Source organism: Passer domesticus, chromosome 4, assembly GCF_036417665.1.
Source record: "Passer domesticus isolate bPasDom1 chromosome 4, bPasDom1.hap1, whole genome shotgun sequence".
NCBI classification, from domain to species: Eukaryota; Metazoa; Chordata; class Aves; order Passeriformes; family Passeridae; genus Passer; species Passer domesticus.
Window position 1 is genome coordinate 39,008,933 of NC_087477.1, and position 16,025 is coordinate 39,024,957.

General features: G+C 36.4%; 1 protein-coding gene and 1 long non-coding RNA gene across 4 annotated transcripts in view; one reads left to right on the top strand and one right to left on the bottom strand.

The window, feature by feature from the left end:
* FAM241A (family with sequence similarity 241 member A) overlaps positions 1 to 16,025 on the top strand; it is a 140,122-nt gene that overhangs the window by 58,280 nt on the left and 65,817 nt on the right. The gene's annotated exons all lie outside the window — the stretch shown is intronic.
* On the bottom strand, positions 1,955 to 11,797 carry LOC135298982 (uncharacterized). 3 transcript variants are annotated; one of them, XR_010361016.1, is made up of 4 exons: positions 11,708 to 11,797; positions 4,855 to 4,981; positions 3,747 to 3,838; positions 1,955 to 2,221 (listed from the first exon to the last, which is right to left on the bottom strand). It is a non-coding gene; the product is annotated as an uncharacterized LOC135298982 (long non-coding RNA). The 3 variants fall into 3 exon arrangements; XR_010361015.1 differs by lacking the exon at positions 11,708 to 11,797 and adding an exon at positions 5,601 to 5,805; XR_010361017.1 differs by lacking the exon at positions 11,708 to 11,797 and adding an exon at positions 5,546 to 5,805.

Below are 16,025 nucleotides of genomic sequence, written 5' to 3' on the forward strand. Positions count from 1 at the left end.
TTGACAAACATGGCATTCTGTGCCAGTGCCTGTGACTGTGTTCCCTAAGTTCAAGCAGCAAGTTGGTGCACATTTCCTGATACACAGATAGTCAGAGGCAGCATGCAGGTATAAACAGTGAAACAAGTGTGATATCTTTTCAGGGACAAGATTCCTTTTTGTCTTAAAATTTTCCACAAAATAGTTTGATATTTAAAACATCATCCACTATATTTGGGAATGTGCAAAATTAATAAATGGGCTTATTTTCTCTTCTCCCACTGCTAAATACATAGTTTCCCCAACCATATATTAGGCCATTTCTGAGGTAATACATATAATTCAGTGACAAATCCACTTCAGCCTTCATAATGCCCTTCGTTTTTACTTCAAAACATTCACTGACTCTCATGGATTTGTACTATTTAACACCCAGATAAAGGTAAGCTGCCTTTTTTAATAACGATGGATTACATTTTCTCGTTACATGCTCTGATTCAATTGGATTTTTCACTGTGAGCACATCTATTCCAGAGAAAACAGTAATGCCAGTGTGAAAACAGCTATAGTTATTAGAAAGGTAAACAATCTAAAACAAAAATTAACATAAGCAGAAATTAAGTTATTGCTTTAAAGGCTTGAGTTTTCCTTCCTTTTGCAGAAGTATCTCTAAATTTTTTTCTTTACAAGTATATTATTAGAAAGAATAGAGGCAAACTGTTTGGTGAGACCATTTCTACTAGACTGGGGCACTGACAAAATTCTTCCACAGAGCTGACTACCAGTGCAGAGGACAGCTTCCACACCCTCCAGAACAGGGCTGTTCCTTGCTAGTGCCCCAAGGGGGATGAAATAGTGATGAGATAATGCCCCAAATTCCTCTCTGAAGATGGTAAGCCAAGTCTCTTTAAGGGGATACTGCAGTGAGTGGTTGTATTTCTATACAGAAACAGCAGAAGTTCCAGTAACTTTCTGGCCCTCACAAAAGTTCAGAGCTTATAGTGAAATTTGCTGAGGGATCTGGTGCCCACCTAGCTGCATCTAGCCTTGAACATGCTGCAGTGTTGGGGACTAATGCATCAAAGCATGGAATATGCACTATTAATGTTGGAGCACATCTCTCTCCACTTAGAAAAGCTTTTGACTGTATAGTTAAGTCCTGTTGAAGGAAAGAGCAGCTAAATGTGCACCATACTGGGGAGCTGCTGAAATGCTTTGGCTGAGCTGGGGCCTTAGACAGTCGTTGCTCCTTCATATGGGCAAAAAAGGTCAAGCCATTAAAATGTGTACTTTAAATGGCTTCTCCACTGAAATTCATCCAAGAAGATTTACACACTCTAATATATTTTGAGATGTTCCTCTGGGCAGAATACCATGCAGCCAGCACACCTGTCCTGCTGGACAGATGATCTCCAGGGGAGAAGAGCTCGTAAAGATCTGGTTATTTGTTTAGCCACCCTGTCTCAGACATATGGAATTATATAACCTTGTTTTTGTAGGATTACTTTGCTAAAATAATATGAATATCACGGTTTTTTTCCTCTAAAACATATTACAATATAATGTTGCCCTGAGAGAGAAAATGGGAAGATGTGCAGCTCCTCCTGTTTCATTTCCTGCTTTCACGGATTGTTGTGTTACTAAAATATTTTTATTACAGAAGAACTTGAAGCAATATACATTGTTTGTCAGAGGATTATTTATAGTCCCTTTAAGCTGAATTTCTGTAATGAAATCCATTTACAGACATTCCACAGTGCCCTATGGTTACTTGCTTATGCAAATGAAATGTGACCCTTGAAATAAGCCTCTTGCCCTTGCTGTCACCCTCCTTGGCTTCAAAGGTCTGCAGACAATCGCTTCTTAAGTGAGCGGGGTTTTTTTATTTGGTTTTGAGTGGGGAAAGAAGAAAATGAAAAAAGAAAAACCTTTCCATTGCATGGTTTTCTTGCAGAGATTCGTAATGTCTGACTGGTTTGTGAGATAATGCTCATTTATTTTAGATGTTAATAGGAACCCTTCATTTATAAATAGTCTTTTTAGATTATATCCTTTTAAATGTGAGATTCTTATATAACAATGTTGGAAATATTCAAGTGATTTAAGTATCTGGATTTAGGTTTTCTTCCTCAGTTACACTTTGGATTCCAAATTCAGGTATCTGGTATTAAAGGTCATACTTCTGTGCTAACAGATGTGCAGTTTCAGCCTGATATACCTGCAGAGCCAATTCTTCAGTGGCCTGTGATAGAGAAAAAAAAAGATGTGAAATTCTGCCCTGTAAAACTGATCTTATTTTATGACTCTGCTTGCAATAATCTACACTGATAGAAATGACCGAGTGAGTGAATAAATAGATGCAATACAGAAAAAAAAAAAGAAGATACAATTATTTCAGATAAAGAGAACTTTTAACAAAAAATAGTTATTCTGCATGTTTAATTATTTTAATCTTCTGTCGGAAAACTCAAGAGAATGGACCATACCACAATAATAAGGCCTATATTTGCAGTTAATTGCATGTCCCAAGTCACTGCATTACTTGTATTTCACATGTTTCTGCAATCATTGGCATAGTATTAAAATTTAGCATGCAACAACATGGCACTGACAATAGTTTTATGATACTTCTTTGAAAATATTCCTATTAGTTTACAATCTCTTAAATCAAGTAAAACAGTCATAAAAATAATGAAACATTTTGACTGCAGAGAGTTCTGTATGGATAGAAAGATTAAGGGAAATGCATCTTCAGATGGTTGGTTACATTCTTTTCAAACAGGAAAATTTCAACAAAAACCAATAGGAAAACAACTTCTTTCTCATTTTATGTATGACACTGATAAATAAAAGAAACTGACTTCAAATGAACCAGGCTGTCCACAATGATGGTATCTCAGCTATAGTACTTGTTAGGAGCATAGTAGACATCCTTATCACCTATCTAGTTTCTTTTTAAGTTTCATTGTAATTGGAAGTTGACTACCTGGAGTTATTGTCCACTTATGGCAATTGTGGATATCTCATTTACTTCAGCATTGTCAGAAAAGCAGTGCATGAGAGTATAGACAGCTTTGTATATTTGGATCTTATTTTTTATAGGTGATTCCAGCTTGTTTTTATTATGAAAAAATTATATCTTAAGGCCATGTTGAAGATAAGTAGACAGACATGACCCCACATAATCCTGAGGCCTTTTGCAGTAAGTGGGGCTCAAAAAAAAAAAGTGAGGCCAGGGCTGAAATGTATGCAACCCTGCACACATTTCATAACCTGTGCAAGGATATGGGGGAGAGCAACTTCCATAACTCCATGGACGCAGTGCTTTTTACTTCTTACTGGGCTTCCTTCAGTCAGCACAGTAGTTCAGTGCCATTGTCCATGGACCAAAATGGAGCTCCAGATTCCAATATTTCCCCATTCTTCTGCGTTCTGCAAGTGTTAGCAAAATGGGGATCCCAACTCGGTCCAGGGTTTGTTACCCTGGTCTAGAATTGGGTCTGGACAGAGGGTCTAAAATTCTATCTCTGTGACCATCCACAGAAACGTCGACAGAAAAATCAGCTAGATTACTAGAGAGCAGGGAAAGAGGCACTTGGTTTTGTTGGTCCATTGAAAATATGAAACTACCTCAGAGAAGGAAGAAATTGGTAGAATAAAAATGGTTTAGAATGAACTTTTGGTTCTTTTGTTTTAGAAATTAAAAATTAATTACACTGAATTACTATATATATTATTATAGGGAAATTCTTCCTTGAACAAATTACCTTTACTTTTGCATCATCCACAGGATTCTCCTGAGTAAATGTGATAGGAAAGTCATTTTACAAGCAGGTTTTTCTACTTTTTCATTCACTGTCTAGAAATACAGCAGAGAAAATTGAGGTCTAACTTGTAAAAATAGTGAGAACACACAAGTGCATCTGAATTCCAAGCTGGACCTGACTGTAAAAGAGAGAAAGCAATTCTAAAACACTGCAAAACCAAGAGTCAGTGTCTCAGTCTGGACAAACACATGAATGAATATTGTTACCTCCCATTCACCTCCCTTTGCAATGACAGGTCAATATTTGTGATACAGCTGGATACAGTATGGGTAGGACTATGAGGAAATAAATTATTCATAATACATATCAGATCAAGAATGACATTCACAATAACAATGTCTAGAGCTACTCACTCAACAGTGACACTGAGACTAATTCCATATTGTATGGCTACAGGAGAGCTGAAGTGAGGTTGTACAGATTTTCAACAGCTATGGAAACTTTTGTTTCCATATGTCAAGACAGGGCCTCAACTTCCTTGGCATATACAATTTGTTCAAATACTTCCTGGTGAGTAGGTTGGCACAGTAGGCTCTTAAAGTCCTGCAGAGTGAGAATGCATGAAAGCATAGATCCTGATGAGCTCAATTATCTTCTCCCCGTGACTTCTACATATGTTAAATTTGTGAGTATCTATGTCAACAAAACCATGACGTCCTGCTGTTTATGGACATATCTCATGAGAATTCCTTGTGATTTTAGTATGATTTCAGCTTCAGGCATTGTTTCTTCCATTAAAATTAAATAGCTCATTCATTAAGAAATGCTCAGTGGCTTGTTGAACTATGTCTCTTCTCCTGACTGTGTTTTGTCTAGGATTACTTGCTTGCAATGATGTCAATATGATCCCTGAGAGCACAAGTGCTTACTTCCTTTTCAGGAACAGTGCAGATGATAGGAGTGTTCATTCTCCTGGATGCTCATCAGTCAGGTGAAGTGGAGAGTTGAGATGCAGGCTCTTAATTCACATAAATATCATGGAGTTCCCACTTGAGTTAGCTAGCTGGCTAGATGCAATAAAAATTAAGAGTACAAATGCTGCACATACTTCAGCTGGCAGCCACCTGCTTTACTGCAGAAAACAGGATAATCCTTTTGTCTGATGAAAGTCCTTCACCACTTTCCCACAGTTCCTTTTGTGCTCCACAGAAGCCAACAAGTTCTCCTCCAATCTCCTGGAGATAAAAAAAAAAGAGAACCTCATTTTATAGAGGGGAAAAAAGCTGAAGTCTACCCCACAAAAACTATAGTTCCCCACCAGGATTGTTCTGAATCCCAGTGGAAGGGAGGACATGCACACAGGTTATGCTGCATGGGTGAACCTGCTGTCCAATATGCAGAACTAATCACCAAAGCTAACCTTACAAGAGAGACTAAATTGGGATTTTTTTCCATCCATCATCTTTAGGGATTACTATTTCTAGTCAAAGAATGCCTATAAAATATAAAAAAATGGCTTCAACCAGCCTTTTGCCCTCACCAAATTCTATAAAACCTGTCACTGAATGACATGCCACACAGATATGAAATTCCTTTTTTAATATGTTGGCTGGGAGGAGGAGAAAGAATAGAGTTCACAGTGACAGAGCTCTAAGAGACTGTCAGGATTACTTTTTCTTCATATTTTCAACACTCATTTCTTTTAAACATTAACCAGAGGCACAGAGTGTAAAACCAGCTGTGCTTATTTCTATACTGCAAAGTTTGGTTAGATTTGAACTCTTTGTACTGAAACCTACTCATCTTTCAAACATATGTTATTCTTTTTTTTTTTTTTGAAGTCCATGGTCTCACCCTAGCAGAATACCACTTGTGTGGGTCAGTGGGGTTTGTGGCCTGGGTAAGGACTACTGTGTCTTTGTTACAGAAAAGCCCAGCTGAGCTATTTATGCAAGCAAGGGCTATTTGCAAATAATTTTCAGGATGCAGCTGCACTGTGAGAAGTATTGTACAGTCTATAAAAATAGTGGGTATGCCTTGTAATCTTAAAGTCCTGGTATGTTTGCATGGAAACCCGGCTAATGTCCTTACATTGTTTCTTATGACCTCACAGAGGAGCAATGTACGTTCAGGAAGTCTATTCCCAGAGCTTGTCAGGGTCTGACATTTTAATCATGGAAAGCAATTCATCTTATTTTCAATACTAACTTAAGGATTACTTAATCAAATGGCTAAAAAGTACTTAATGGTGCTTAATTGCAGGCCTAGAACAAATGAAAAAAGATGTATTTGATAAAATGTAACTGAACTGTGAAAATCATTGTAACATAAGAATTATTCTATCATCTTTGAATCAATTTGAACATTCAATATTGACCTCTTGGGGAAGGCAAGATTTTTCAGTGAAATACGGGTTGGATACTTAGTATCTCACCTTTTAAAATGTTTTATTTCCATTCCAAGTTATATTTTACCTTAGAGAATATTATATGAAATAACATTGTCATGAAACTATGAAGTTATATTTCTGTTTTATAGTTCCAAAACAAACCAACTGACTTTTAAAGATCTTGCTCCATTATTTGGCTGAAGTTTTGGGGTTATAGTGTTTAAAAATCCCTGTATTTCCAGCATCCTTTATGTGATCCTTTTCATATTTTCCTGAGTGGAAATTATGGCTAGGACGTTAAACAACAACACATATAATCTATAGGTCATTATTCCAACATATTCCAAAAGTATATTAAGAAAAAAAATCACTTGGCTTCCACATATAGTGTTACTAAAAGCTAATAAAATTTTTATATGCAAGGGGGTTTGCATAATGATCTGTGCACTGTGCTGACAACACCAGTGTGGTATCAGAACACTGAACTCTTCCAGAGTAAAGCTTAGAACTAGTAAAAAACAAATTCAAAAATTTTGCCTATTTACTTGTTTACTTATAGGATTAAATAAAAAAATTAAGGCAATTTTACATATTCACCAGGAAAGAAGTTATCACTCTGCTGGCTTTCAGCACAGAGAGATGTGTTTGCTGCTACATGGGCAGTCAAGGATATTACCAGATCTGGGGAAGGGATGTTCCTGGCTGCAGAATATCAGGGGTACCTTTGTTTCTGCTATGTCAGCATCTGATGTGCATGCAGATCCCACAGATTCATTTCAGCAGCTACACCTCCCAAAACCTCCTGTTCTTGGTCTGACAAATATCATACTGGTAAAAGAGGGTTTTGAGCAGATAATCATCTTAGTTTATCATTTGGGATGACTGATTCAGCACTACAGTTATTAAAAAGGACATTTTTTGCTTGCTGGATAATCTAAGACTTAGTATACATTTCCTGTGTGGCTCTACTATTGTAAAACATTTGATTCGCTATCGGTTTTGCTCTATTTAAAGTTGTCTATGACAGAAAATTATTTTTCTGGGTTATAATAATGCTATTTACTACTAGTACATGGTATTAGAGAGCGAGAGCAAAGGAGAGATTAAATAAATTAATACTGGAGTGAAATGGGCTCTGTTTAAAGCTCTGAGAAGCTAAACACATCTCTAAATTGAACATGGAGGGTTCTTCAAGTGCTCAGCTATTTCTGTAATGCCCAAACTCAGAAAACTGAGTAAAACAAAATGGGGCAGTTTCTTGTCAAGACAGATATTGGGACTGTTCAGAACAGCAAAAGGAATAATTGTATGAAATTATAGTAATTATAATTACTTTCACTCCTTATTAAAATTAAGAAGACTATAGTTAAGTACATATTTACTTATATAGCACATCACAAACAAATAGCACTCCCAAATTGTACCAAAACACTGCAAATATATGTACTTCAGCCCATTTCAAGGGTTAAAATATCATGACACATTATATATACATTTATACCAAAGGCCAGAGGGATAGTAGTCCCATTTCATAATCGCTGTGGCACTTTATGGAACTTCTGCCTCTTTATGGTTCTGTGACTTCTCTCATTCAGGAAGGCCAGAATAAAAAAAAAGGTCAAAATAGATGTCAGCCCAAGCAATTATGAAAGAGAGAACTTGGACATGACCCTGAGATTAGAAATGGTGACCTGTCATAGTAACAGGGGAAAACCTGCCATGCTGCCTTTATGTCAAATAGAAACTACCATGGCAGTCTTAAAATGTGCTCTCATTTATTTGCATTTTAATCTCTTTCACCTCTAATATTGGGCTTTCCTTCTCATCTTCTCTCCTCTGCTGTGCACAGATGGCTCAGATGGCAGAAGATAGGCATAGAGTTTAGGATATCCACATCTCTTGCAAAGAAAGAGCTTGGGAAAATGGATCAAAAACTTATTTATCAGACATGAGGACCAGAAATAACACAGTAAGCAAATTGTGGCCTGTCTCTGAACACTGCAAGAAATCTTCTAGGGTTCCTTGAAGGTCAATGACATCTTGATCTCAGGTACAAAACATCTTCAAAAATTATATAAATAGGAAGGGAAGAAGACCCTGAATGGAACGGGATTTGGAAGTGAAATTTTATTTTATTTTGTTTTCATATTAAAAGTTTAATCATAATAACATAGCAACATGTCTTACTTTTTATTTTTTAAGGAAATATTTTAAGTTTGTTTTGGTTTTTAAACATGATTTGAATTAACTATGTCATCTTTGCACTCAGTTCTTTTTACATAGAGAAGCATTGTCTCACCAGTACATCTTTTATTTCACAGTTGACCATCTGTGGAAAGAATATTGTGGAAGAGTTAAAAGTTCATTTTCACTTGTTAGCATGAGGCCATGCTAACAAGAACACAGTGATGAAGTGTTTAACTGGGCCATGAATCAGAGATCTAACAGCAGCAAGGCAAATTCTCATTAGAGACTGGGTTTTCTGCTTGCCACTCTTTAGCTAAAGAGAGGGTCATATTCTCAGAATCAGCCTGGCCACCAAAATTCTGATATGCAAAGTACAATGTTTTCATGGTATACAGTTGTCCTTTTTCACCAGGGAAAAATACTTGATTTCTTTACTATTCATCAGATTAAAATGTTTAGTTACAGGGTTTATCATGGTTGCACCTCACAAGTTTCTTCTTTACCTCCAGGCTATTTCTATATCAATCTTTTTTTCCCTCTCTCAACAGCAGAAAAGTCCCAAGTGATACCTGTACATGCTTTCTGTAAACAATCAATATTCATTATTCAGAAGGGCAGACATTTCTTCATAACTTTTTTATGTTCTGGAAATTAATACTGTAATGTTCATTAGCATCAGCATTGTGTTCCTCCTAAGTCTGGTTTCCTAGCAATTATCATCAAAGCTATGAACGAATAAGGTTAAATCTGCCCCCTTCTGCCTTGCTGGGACAAGTTCGCAGTTATTCCAAAAGGTACAGCTTGGTTCTAGAAAACAAAAAAAAAACCTGTTTGCTGAAAAACAGGACTTGAGATTGGACATCTTAGAAGTGGTATTATTGACAAATTTAAACACTGCTCTCCCTACTCTGACCACAGATGTATGTGACTGCCTGTGGATGGTATAACCTTTTTGCCCCACTCTGGAATAGCTGCTATGTTAGGAGTAGAAAACAGAGGAAAAGCTGTAACAAAAATCTAACTTGAAAATATGAGCTAGATCTAATGAAGTGTTAGAGATAAAGCTTAAGAGAAAAGTTATATGAATTATATAAATTTATAGTGGATGTTCTGCCATTTTCCTGTGTTCTCTAACTTTTAGTATGGTAAGGCTTAAAATTGCTGTTGAAGGTAAAGGGCCTTTTTGCTATGTAACACTTGGCAGGGAGTCAATCATCTTTTTCTCTCTTTTTATCTACTGCTTGCAAGACTTTGTGTATGAAAACACTGCCATATGAATATATGATATATTAATAATGGGACGAATCCTGCCACTGTTATTAAAGGAGAGTAGTTACTTTAAAAAAATTAATTCTATCCTTTATTTTTTTTTTCTAGTCCTACCTTTCCCAGATCCTGAAATGTTGACCAATGCACATTTCTAGACAGCTCCCTGTATCTGTATCAAAATAGCTGCTCAGCTGCACACAGACTTCATAAATATGAAGTTACTTCCTATTTGTATCTGCTGTACTTTTGACTGCAGCATGTCACTGAAATGTTGCCTAGGAAATGTCTATCTGATCCCTGTTTGGGGCAAACTCTACTTACACTTGCTATCTACTTACACTTGTAAAAAGACAGAAATAAGTATTTTCATGCAAATTTTCATCTTACACTTAAACCTCAGTTTGGATATTGCACATGGAAAGTAACTGAGATTCACAATTTATGTATTGTACTCTTTCCTTTTTCCAGAACTTAAAATTAAAAAAATATAAGATCAGAGGAAATGTAGAGACCATGTCTCAAAATTGCTGCCCTTACAAAGTGCTTCTAAGCTCTGACAAGAACATTTAGTGTGCAGTGTATAAAAATAGGTATGCTTCCAGTTGCATTGTGAGTCTGAATATACATCCAGATATGCACTGTGATTTTTCTTCTGATCATCAGTGGATCACACAATAGGGAAACCAGAAATACTGTGTCCTTCCAAACCTGCTGTGAACAAAGTACTCCTTGAAGATATCTGTGTGACTGTGGAGGTAAGGACTGGAGCACAATTTGTATAAAAGTGAATAGATGCCATAATCAGTCATTTTAATCACTTTATTCTGCAACCAGTACTCTCAAAAGATGTCTTTTTTCCTGGGCTTATATAAAGAAATAGCACTTAAAAAACTCTTTTAATTCTGTCCCTTATTGTTACTACTGGGAACAGCATTGAAAAAGAAATACGTATGCATGCAATATAGGACTCTCTGATATAGAATAATTGCAAAGTAGGTAAAAGAACAAGTGTGTTGGCAGTTGATGGTTTTGAATTGGCAAAATTGATCTTGCAGTTTCATGGGTGTTTCTCTGTAAAATAAAGGAGGTATAACTTCCTTGACTCTTAGAAGCTGTGATCGCTTTTAAGAAATCAGATAAGTTGGGTGCAATTTTTGAAATTTCAGTTTCTTGAAAACTAAATCTTATTTTGATCACTCATCTTAACAGCCCTTTTAAAAGTAAGCCTTCTACCTAAGTATGCAAGTTAACTGTTGTTTCAGGATACGACTCACACATCCTCACATGAAACCCATTTTTACAAAGATGGGGAGCAGAAAGGAATAATGAGTGTAGTAATCCTATATTCATAAAGTCTGAAATTAAATATATGGTTCATAACAACCAAATTTTTGCAAGCAGCATAACTTTCCAGTTATAGTCTTTATGAAACATCAGAAACTCCTGTAAAGTAACAAAAATAGTATGGAGAGAAATGGCCAAATGTCTCTCATGGACAAGGGGTGTAGTAATAACTAATAACTCAATAGAAATTTCCCAATGCAGTTTAATTTAAATAGCTAAGTTACTAACAGTAGTATTAGGTGGTGAGGCAGCTCTCCAAAGCAGCCTTGCTGAGATACCTATCATTAGGTTTTGATAGCCAGTGGGCAAGACTAAGCCCAAGTGGAAAGTCTTCTTCATTCCTCTGTTATTGGATTTTTAATGCTTATTGTCATCTCCATGACAAAAAGAATGACAAGGCTGTGTGTCCTTCTAAAGATCTGGCCATTGGAGTTTTCCTGCTATGACTCAACCATGGGCCTAGTACCAACCTCAGTGTGATAGTGCAAGCAAAATAAAAATTCTTTCTTTATTGCATTCTATTAAGTGTCACTCAACCCCAAGTCAGAAGCTCCATGGGAGCTGCACCAGACACCTTCACTGGATGCTGGTGAAAACTCAGGGGGAAGAGAGGGACTATTCCATCAATATTCAATGCTATGTTCAGTTCTCTGAGCTGGCCCCACATGTGCATGGAAAATTGGAAAGACATTAGTCCAATATCCAGTGGAGGGAAGAAAGAGATTAGAGGGTCTATGGAGAGTCTGTTAAGATGATAGAGGAAGGAGTTTACCTGGAAGTACAGGAGGGGCAGGTCAAACATCTGGATAGAAGAACAGCTTTGGAAAGGCATTGAGAAAGACAATCAGGTACTGATTCTGTGCCTGAAACTCCTGAGTACTGTCACAGTGAGACGACACTGTGAGAAAATCCCTCTTTGTGTAGCAGAGCACTCGGGTGGGAAAGAAGAAAACCAGGCAGACTTGTTCTCAAAGTAGCTGAAATAATTCTGACTTCAAACTACATTCTAGCAAGTGCCAATTATATCTGTCTTTAAAACCATACCATTTAAGTCTACAAATACACTTTTTCATGAATTATAGTGACAGTATTCTGTTTAAAGAATGAGACAGGTTATTCACTATACAGCAGTACTTCATGGGCCAGAACATTTTAAATTGTTGTAAATGTAAATTGTATTTACATTTGAGTTGTAATTAAATGCATGATGTCCATCAAAGTTTCTTTCTCCTCTGTATTTAAAATTTGAAAAGGCATAAATTTTTTTCTTAATGAATGCTAAAAAATATACGTAATGATGAGGATTCAGCATTGGTTACAAGAGAGATGTTCATCAGACAGAGTAAATTGCCCAGAACTGTTGCTCAATGGGATTTTGATTCAAGAACTTTCCTTAAATATTTTCTGGGGGAAAAAAAGGAACAACAAACTGGTATCTACATTTTGCTGACTTACTTTCATTCATATCTAGAGCCTCTATATCTACTTCTAGATAAGATTAATTAAAAGTTTTAAATTGACAACTCATCATTGTAGGATAAAAACTCTTCTTTTTCTGATACTGTAAAAGACATGCCAAATAGCCTGTTTTCCAGCAAGGAAAATCTTTCCTAGAGGTGTAACAACAGGTCTGGTTCTACATACAGTGAAGTAAGTAGGCATGTTTGTAAGCCTGGAACCACATTGCTTTTCTGATGAAATCCAGCAATGACATTGACACCTGCCACATACCTGGGGAATTTGTGAGCAGTGGATTAAAATATAGCATAATTGGCTATGTAATGCAATCTTCATCCTTCCTACTAATAGAACTGAATCAGGTGAGATACAGGGTCTTGGGTTTGAACTATGGATTCAAATATTTTTCCAAAGATACTTTTGTTAGAAACTTACGTGTGGATATAAAGCTCACAAGGAAGAAGTTTGTACAGTATGACATTGATTTAAAGAACTCCAGAGGACATTTTCGGTTGGTTGGTTGGTTCTAGTGAATTCTCATGCACATCAGGCCACTGAAACTATCTATTGCTTGCTAAAAAAAAAAAAAAAAAAAAAAAAAAAAAAAAAAAAAAAAAAAGCAAAGTTAAAAAGAAAGACGAAGAAGATAAGTTTAAAAGTTACCAGTGGCCATTGTATGTTACAAATATGAAAACAGGTTTTTTTGGGATGTTGGGTGACACCACACCATGTTCTTTAGTGGTTCTTCTGGCTAACAACAGTCTGCTTGTGATAACGCTGTTAACCTTGACCCTATTAGAAGACTCACCTTTAGTTTATAGCACACAGTTCAGCCTGCAATCAATTACACCCAAGCAAGCTGTCAGTAGCTGAGAGTGTTGCACAAATTGTGTATCTTAATGTTTATCTGATAAATATTCACAAAGTCACAGATGGGAAATCACATACAGTCAAAATAAACAGCTGGTCAGAGATTCTTAGCTCCATAGCATCTATTTTCTCTTTATAATTACTAGAAAATCTTACCCTTTTTTTTGAACTTATGACCAATGAAATCTATGGAGATATTTTCAATTACTTAGATATGCAGTGTGTTGTAAACAGTTATTTCTTTCTTTTCACTTTTCTCTCTCTCCACCTTAATCTCCCAAGGACAACAGTTATTCAGACCTCAGGATATCACCAGTTAAAGAAGCTTTGTAGAATTACAAAAATTATATGATGGAGCAAATTAGATTTTTTCAGGACTGTTTTGAAATAAGAAAATTTAAAAAAAAAAAAAATTAAAAGGCCACACTAGTGTAGTAGATTGCTAATGTAATGACAAGATACAGTATGAAGAGCAGATTTAAAGATGAGAAATAAGTAGATTGCTCTTCAATAAATCCAAATAACCACTGATTCACTCATTTGCGGAATGAATCAGAGCTCACTGGTGAGAAGATGAGCAAAAATCTGCAAGACATATTAGAACATGCAGAGAGATTACTCATTGCCTCCACCCAAAGGTGAAGCTAAGGCTTTTAAACGTCCTTGAGAGCACGGGGCATGACAGGGAAGTAGATGAAGCAGAACATTTCCTTTCAGACATTGATCTTCCTGCTGTGTTCTGCATCTTCCTTGTGTTTAAGAATGAATTCCCACAGTGTAGGCTGTGTGGCTCTGCCTTAGCTCTATGCACAAACTGGGGCACCAGGGAAAGCCAGGAGGCTGCTGGCAGAGCTGCTGCAGTGTGTGGTGGCAGCTCTCTGATTTGTGTACTCACTGGCTTCTTTCAGTAGTCCCTAAGCAATTGATTTTCTTTTATTCAGCAGTCATTCCTGTAGCTGTATTCTGTTGTTATTCACCTTGGTGCTGGCAAATTAAATCAGAGTAGGGAACTGTTACCAGATTTTTTCGTGAAGGACATTGGCCAGAAATGCCAGCGACAGAAAGGCCAAAAGTAGTTTAAAATCTCTTGGAAACTCCAACTGTGTGGCCTTGCATGGATCCAAATTCAGAATTTTCTTTGTGGTTGCTTGACAACACTTTGACCAAATTAACCTTTTATATTCACTGGGTATTCCAAATGTTGGCAATGGCCACTGGACCTTCTTGGTCTTGTGTGCAAAAATAAGAGCAATTTCTGTGGTCCAAAGTTAAATTTATTGGTAGGTATGTTTGATGCTAGTTATCCTAAAGAATAAAGAGCACCTTAGGTATTGTTTCTTCCTTTGTTTTTGTTTTGAAACCTGATGAAGCTTCAGGATTTAAGTGTGGTATTTAGAGAGAATGTAGATGATATTTTGAATTATTTATGCAGTGCTCTTTAAAAAGTTTGATAAAAAATTGGCTGACAGCTTGTTATATGAATATAAGAAGGTAAGATTTATTTTTTTGGTGACAGCACTGAAGCTTGATTAAAATACCTTTATTAAACTAGTGCAACTGGAAAAAAAAAAGTAGCGTATGCTTCCATGGGAATGGTACAGTTTATTACAAAGCAAAAAGTTTGTCTAACAGCATAACAAGAAATAGTAATTGTACATCAGCTCGGTAGATAATCCAGGTAGATAATCCATTTCAAGTAAGTAATGGATTGAGCACCTCCAGGCAGTGCTTACACTGCACATTTGGTTGGAAGGAAGGTGAGAGCCACATGAATGGCTATCAGTGCAGCAAACAAGGAACCTGAGCAAACCCTTCATGCTTCTAGGAAGTCATAGGTGCTCTTGCAGATACTGTAGACCATACTGCAGATTATGCTGAATGTGCATATATCATGTTTATTGGTGTACTTGCATAGCTTTCATAATTAATTAGCCCTGATACTTCCAGTATTTGTGTACTGCTTATCTTGAGAGTGTGAGCCATTTTTGCACACTGAAGGATTATGGAAGTCCACCAAAAAAAAAGGGTGTAGATGTACCTGTGGCCATGATGAGAAAAAGAAATCCTATACAAGCATATGGCTTTTTAGCTACATTGAACCAGCTTTGAAAATCCCCTCTCATGGGGATAAACTTGGATTTGCAGAAGGCAAGAAAAGATTGACATCTGCAGCTACACATAACAGCTTTTCTGGCATGATTAATGGAAAGAGGTCAGCTATGAATATGACATGATGGCAAAATCTAATCAGTATGACCATACACAGGCATAAAATATGGAAAAATAAAGAACTCCAGTTGAAGACTTTAAGATCTATTAGAAATAGTACATAAATATTATATGGGTAAAAATCAAGCTTCTTGTCAGTTAGCATTCATTTAATGTTTCATTGACTTCTTCAGTTCTGGAATAAAACATTTTATAAGTACTTATGGAAAGCATGCAGTCTGTATGTCCATACTTTCTAAATTTATTATGGTGTTTAGGAAAGCAGCAGATAGATTATACATAATAAAAGTAACTACAGTGTCTGTTTCAGTTAAATTTGTGTTGCAACTAGATATGTTCCCTTTCATCCTCCAGAAGTTTGTAAACAGCTCCATCTTCAGGCATCATTCCCTGTGCTAAAAAAGAAAAGTGCAACAATCATAGCTCAGCCAAAGCTTTCAGAGACCTGTTAGCATTTTGCAGTCTTCATTAACTTTTAGCAGTTAAACCAATTTAATAGTCTCATATCACCACTTCTCAGATATATTAAGCTG